The sequence below is a fragment of the Pinus tabuliformis genome, chromosome Q (assembly GCF_031772625.1).
Source record: "Pinus tabuliformis cultivar Carrire ecotype Pingquan chromosome Q, CPIR1, whole genome shotgun sequence".
In the NCBI taxonomy this organism is placed as follows: Eukaryota; Viridiplantae; Streptophyta; class Pinopsida; order Pinales; family Pinaceae; genus Pinus; species Pinus tabuliformis.
The window spans coordinates 805431600-805437641 of record NC_142296.1 but is presented as its reverse complement, the minus strand read 5'-3'; the positions used below and the strand labels follow the sequence as shown (position 1 = coordinate 805437641).

Sequence of the window (6042 nt, the reverse complement as noted above, 5' to 3'; positions counted from 1 at the left end):
AGCGCTATCAAGTCCACACTATCCAAACTTGCTGCTCATGGCAATGGTAGAGGTTTAAATAGGAGAAGGAGTCTCCATGAAAGGTGGGAGGATGAGCTTATATCCAAGGAAGGTGGCTCAAATGACGAACAGACATGCCATAGAAGGGAGGATGACATTTACAAGGCCAACAACCAGGTCTGGAGTCATCTGGAAGGCTGGCTGTTAGAACAAACTCACCGAAACTGGATCAGCGCGGGTGTATAACTGCACTGGAGCGCTGACATCGCATCTGAATAACGGAGAAGGTTTTGTCAGCGTGACTAAATACAAACAGAGGATGTGCTGGCTCATAAAATTGACCAGCGCGGAAAACTCGTGTGCTTTCGTGCTGGCAGCGCATTCGTTGCACTATGAGGCGCTAGTCAGGGCGGTTATTTTAATAACAGTCATGATGATGGAAAAAATTTGGCAAAGTGGGTCATTTGGCCAGATTAGAGAGCATGAGCATGATTAATTTTAATTCATGACACAGTAGGGAGACTGATAGGGAGACAGTGACAAATTACTGTGTAACACCTGCCCTTCCATCCCTTTTGTCAGCGGCATGCTCCTGGCCTTAATTGGTTGGGTCACGGTTCCGGCGCTGTTACTTTGAAAAAATTAGAGTGCTCAAAGCAAGCTTATGCTCTGAATACATTAGCATGGAATAACATGATAGGAGTCTGGTCCTATTGTGTTGGCCTTCGGGACTGGAGTAATGATTAATAGGGGCTGTCGGGGGCATTCGTATTTCATTGTCAGAGGTGAAATTCTTGGATTTATGAAAGACGGACCACTGCAAAAGCATTTGCCAAGGATTTTTTCATTAATCAAGAATGAAAGTTGGGGGCTCGAAGACGATCAGATACCGTCCTAGTCTCAACCATAAACGATGTTGACCAGGGATCAACGGATGTTGCTCTAAGGACTCTGCCAACACCTTCTGAGAAATCAGAGTGTTTGGGTTCCAGGGGGAGTATGGTCGCAAGGCTGAAACTCAAAGGAATTGACGGAAGCGCACCACCAGGAGTGGAGCCTGTGGCTTAATTTGACTCAGCACGGGGAAACTTACCAGGTCCAGACATAGTAAGGATTGACAGATTTAGAGCTCTTTCTTGATTCTATGGGTGGTGGTGCATGGCCGTTCTTAGTTGGTGGAGCGATTTGTCTGGTTAATTCCGATAACGAATGAGACCTCAGCCTACTATCTAGCTACAGGGAGGTTCCCCTTCGCGGCCAGCTTCTTAGAGGGACTATGGCCATTTAGGCCATGGAAGTTTGAGGCAATAACAGGTCTGTGATGCCCTTAGATGTTCTGGGCTGCACATGCTCTACACTGATGCAGCCAACAAGTTTTTATTCCTGGTTCGAGAGGATCAGGTAATATTCTCAAATTGCATCATGATGGTGATAGAACATTGCAATTATTAGTCTTCAACGAGAAATTCCTAGTAAGCGCATGTCATCAACTTGTGTTGACTACGTCCCTACCCTTTATACACACCACCCGTCGCTCCTACTGATTGAATGATCCAGTGAAGTGTTCGGATTGCGTCGACGATGGTGGTTCGTCGCCGTCAATGTCATGAGAAGTTCATTGAACCTTATCATTTAGAGGAAGGAGAAGTCGTAACAAGGTTACCCTAGGTGAACCTGTGGTAGGATCATTGATAGCAGGGGTTTTCTTTTTTGGTTTGGGTTGGTTGGGTTTCGATTGCAATGTGGGACTTTGTGGTTCGTCTCTAGGGGAGCGGGTTTGGTGTTTGGTAGGAACATTGTTGGTTTCTTGTCTCGAGGTAACGCTTGCTTTTTTGTGTGTGCTTGTGAGCCATTCTTGTGCTTGTCCCACCCATCCTTTGTTTTTCTTTCCCCCAATTTGTTTCTGCAGGGGGTTTGAAAGCTTGTTCCTTGGGAGCCCTTCCAATGATCTGTTCGGCCAGGCATGGTTGTTGTAGAGTTGAGGTGCTTGGTAAATACGATGGATAAATTCGGACTCATTCGTAGCGGTGGTGCTTGGTCGTTTGTTCGTTGGAAGGCATGGGCCAAGGGTGCGGGCTTCCATAGTTGGTTCTCTCGAAATGGTAGCGGTGGTTGATGTGTTGCTTCGGTGAGCTTTTTCACTGGTGGTTGGGTCGAGGGAGTGGTTGCGCATGTGCCTGGTAGCTCAAACCTTCCGTGAGGGGATATTGTCGAGGTACAGTCAGTATGGGATGGATGAAGAGTAGTTCAACCCATTGGGTTGGCCACCCTAGTCCCTCCCTACCATTCCTCAACATGTCGTCGCGGAAGGGTTGGGTGTCCAGGTAATGAAAAACCCATCCCTCGGTCTGAGCTCCATAGAGATCACAATTTTCCTCTCCCCTTCTAAGGGAAAAAGAAGTAGCGGGTTGTGCCTTTGTCACTCCCTTTGGATTGTGGGTTTTTTGTGGGACTTGTGTCATTTGTTTGTTTCGTGGCATGCACTTTGCGAATGTCCCTTATCTAGTGGCCTTGTACCATCGATGTATTTGTGGCACGCATCTTTCTCAAGCATTGAGTATTGGCCCATGACAACTCCTCTTTGGAGTTTTATTCTTTGACCCCTGTTGACTTTCTCACTGGAAAGGTTGTTGGGTGTTTTGTACACGGAGGGGTGCAATAGCGGGGTGGGGTTTTGTTATTTGTGACAGTCTATTTGTCATTTGAAGCCTTGTGCCACTGGGTTGGGGGGTTGCTTACCTCTCAGTGACGTGATCCAGACACTGGTCTCATCGTGGCCCTTGTCTTTTCTATTGGTCAATTTTAGGTTGTGATTTATTTGCATGGTTGTTTGCTATGTTGTAAAGCTAGAAAGGGTGTTGCGATGAATGTATGTGGGAGGGTGTGAAGAGGCGGGACGCTTTTTGATTCAGTGCCTTGTTTGGTTTCTTTTTGGTTAGCAGACATCTACTCGACGTGCTGTTGAGCTTCTCTCTTTTCTTGGGATCTTTGTTTCTTTGATGTTATTTTCTTCCCTTCTTCCTTTTGCCCCCTAGCTTTACAGAGTAGAGGTGGGATTATTGTGGATTGGTGTTTGGGAAGGACGAAAAGAAGTGCGAGTTCCCAGGGTGGCCACCCTAGTCCTTCTCAATCGCCGTCTCCTGTAGTTCCCCCCATTTTCTGAAGGCATGGGGTTTGGGAAGCTTGTTCTCTGTTTGAGCCTCCCCTTGTGAGCCGATAGCCATGTTTGATATCTCTTGCTTTCATGTTGCTTTCTTCCCTTCTTGGCTTTGACCCCTTAGCTTTACGAAGAAAAGGTGGGATTGTTGTGGATTGGTGTTCAGGAAGGACGAAAAGCAGTGCGAGTTCCGAGGGTGGCTACCCTAGTCCTTCTCGATCGTCGTCCCCTACAGTTCCCTCCCTTTTTGCGAAGGCACGGGGGTGGGGAAGCTTGTTCTCTATTTGAATCTCCCCCTGTGAGCCGGTAGACGTGTTCGATATCTCTCTTTCTTTCATGTTGTTTTCTTCCTTTCGGCCCCTAGCTTTACAGAGAAAAGGTGGGATTGTTGTGTATTGGTGTTCGGGAAGGACGAAAAGCAGTGCAAGTTCTCGGGGTGGCCACCCTAGTCCTTCTCGATTGCTGTCCCCTGTAGTTCCCCCCTTTTTGCGAAGGCATGGGGTTGGGGAAGCTTGTTCTCTATTTGAAGCCTCCCCTCGTGAGCCGGTAGCCATGGTTGATATCCCTTTCTTTCCTCTTGTTTTCCTCCCTTCTTCCTCGTGGCCCCTAGCTTTATGGAGAAAAGGTGGGATTGTTGTGGATTGGTGTTCCGGAAGGACGAAACACAGTGCAAGCTCCCGGGGTGGCCACCCTAGCCTTTCTTGATCGTCATCCCCTTTAATTCCCCTCTTTTTGCGAAGGCACGGGGCTTGGGGGGCTTGTGTTTTGTTTGAGCTGGTAGCCACGTTTGATCTCTATTTCTTTCACCTTGTTTTCTACCCTTTTCTTCCTTTCAGTCCCTAGCTTTATGAAGAAAAGGGGGAATTGTTGTGGGCTAGTGTTAGGGAAGAACTAAAAGCAGTGCGAGCTCCCGTGGTGGCCATGCTAGTCCTTCTCAATCGTTGTTCCATGCATTTCCCCCATTTTTACCAGGGCGTGGGACTGGGGGAGATTGTCCTCTATTCGAGCCTCCCCCTGTGAGGGGGTTAGACACCTTTGTTTCTCTTTCTCTCATGTGTTTTTCCTCCTTCTGCCCCTTAGCCTTACATTTGTTGTGGGGGGTGCCCCTATTTAGTGTTGTGGCCGATTTTTCGGTAATATGTGGAAAGGACACTCGGCAATGGATATATCAGCTCTTGTTACGATGAAGAATGTAGCGAAATGTGATACTTACTGTGAATTGCAGAATCCCGCGAATCATCGAGTTTTTGAACGCAATTTCCACGCAAGGCCTTGGTCGAGGGCACGTCTATCTGGGCATCGCATCCCATTCAAATGCACTCCCTGCAATATGCTAGGGAGCAGTAGAGCTGGTCATCCATGCCCCATGCAGTGTGGTCGGCTAAAATACCTCAAGCGATGTTTCATGGAACGCATCGGCGAGCGGTGATCTTGTCCCCTTGGATGCACAGTCAGCGTTAGCTGGTACCTGCTTTGTGTGGCATCGCTCGAACTTGCTTTGATCTCTCTTGTCCTCCCATCAGGTAGGGCAAATTTAGCTCGAAATTTGTGACCTTATCCCAGGCGAGAACACCCCTTGAGTTTATGCACATAATTAAGCGGAGGAAAAGAAACTTACAAGGATTCCCCTAGTAGCGGTGAGTGAACCGGGAAGAGCCCAACATGAAAATCGGGTAGCGGTGTCTCCTGAATTGTAGTCTGTAGAAGCGTCCTCAGCGGCAGACCTAGGACAAGGCCCTTGGAAGGGGCCACCTGAGAGGATGACAGCCCAGTCGGTGAGTCGGGTTGTTTGGGAATGCAACCCTAATTGGGTGGTAAATTCCATCCAAGGCTAAATACAGGCGAGAGACCGATAGCGAACAAGTACCGCGAGGAAAAGATGAAAAGGACTTTGAAAAGAGAGTTAAAGAGTGCTTGAAATTGTTGGGAGGGAAGCGGATGGAGGTTGTTGATGCGTCTCGTTCGGATGTGGAACGGCTCAGGCTGGTCTACCGCTCAACTCGAGGTGCAAACCAACACAGGCTACTGCATCGTCACACGCTCGGGTGGATTACTGCCTATCGGTTTGCAATTGTGGTGGTCGAGGAATGAAGTGTGCGCCCTTGTGGTGGGCCATGTGCACCTGAGTGCTCATGGTGTTGGTGTGCGGGCTTTCCATTCGACCCGTCTTGAAACACAAACCAAGGAGTCTAACATGTGTGCGAGTCGACGGGTTTGAAAACCTGCGAGGCGCAAGGAAGCTGACAGGCGAGATCCCCTCTCTAGGAGGGGTGCATCGTTGACTGACCTTGAGTGTATGTGAAGGGTTCGAGTGCCAGCACACCTGTTGGGACCCAAAAGATGGTGAACTATACCTGAGCAGGGCGAAGCCAGAGGAAACTCTGGTGGAGGCTCGTAGCGATACTGACGTGCAAATCATTCGTCTGACTTGGGTATAGGGGTGAAAGACTAATCAAACCATCTAGTAGTTGGTTTCCTCTGAAGTTTCCCTCAGGATAGTTGGAGCTCACGCGCGAGTTTTATTGGGTAAAGCAAATGATCAGAGGCATCGGGGGCGTAACGCCCTCGACCTATTCTCAAACTTTAAATAGGTAAGAGGGTGCGGCTGCTCCACTGAGCCACGCCATGGAATCGAGAGCTCCAAGTGGGTCATTTTTGGTAAGCAGAACTAGCGATGGGGGATGAACCAAAAGTCAAGTTACGGTGCCAAATTGTGTGCTAACCTAGATCCAAAAAGGGTGTTGGTTGATTAAGACAGCAGGACGGTGGTCATGGAAGTCGAAATCCGCTAAGGAGTGTGTAACAACTCACTTGCCGAATCAACTAGCCCCAAAAATGGACGGCGCTGAAGCGCACAACCTATACTCGATCATCGGAGCAATTGC

General features: G+C 48.6%; 2 non-coding genes and 1 pseudogene across 2 annotated transcripts in view; all 3 read left to right on the top strand.

The window, feature by feature from the left end:
* The first annotated feature begins 423 nt into the window (after positions 1-423).
* On the top strand, positions 424-1691 carry LOC149221959 (18S ribosomal RNA; annotated as a pseudogene).
* A 2614-nt stretch (positions 1692-4305) lies between these two features.
* LOC149221958 (5.8S ribosomal RNA) lies at positions 4306-4459 on the top strand. The gene has a single exon (XR_016249774.1). It is a non-coding gene; the product is annotated as a 5.8S ribosomal RNA (ribosomal RNA).
* A 247-nt stretch (positions 4460-4706) lies between these two features.
* LOC149221957 (25S ribosomal RNA) overlaps positions 4707-6042 on the top strand; it is a 3358-nt gene continuing 2022 nt past the window's right edge. Inside the window, exon 1 of the ribosomal RNA XR_016249966.1 lies at positions 4707-6042. This exon is cut by the window's right edge and continues 2022 nt beyond it. This is a non-coding gene — a ribosomal RNA (25S ribosomal RNA).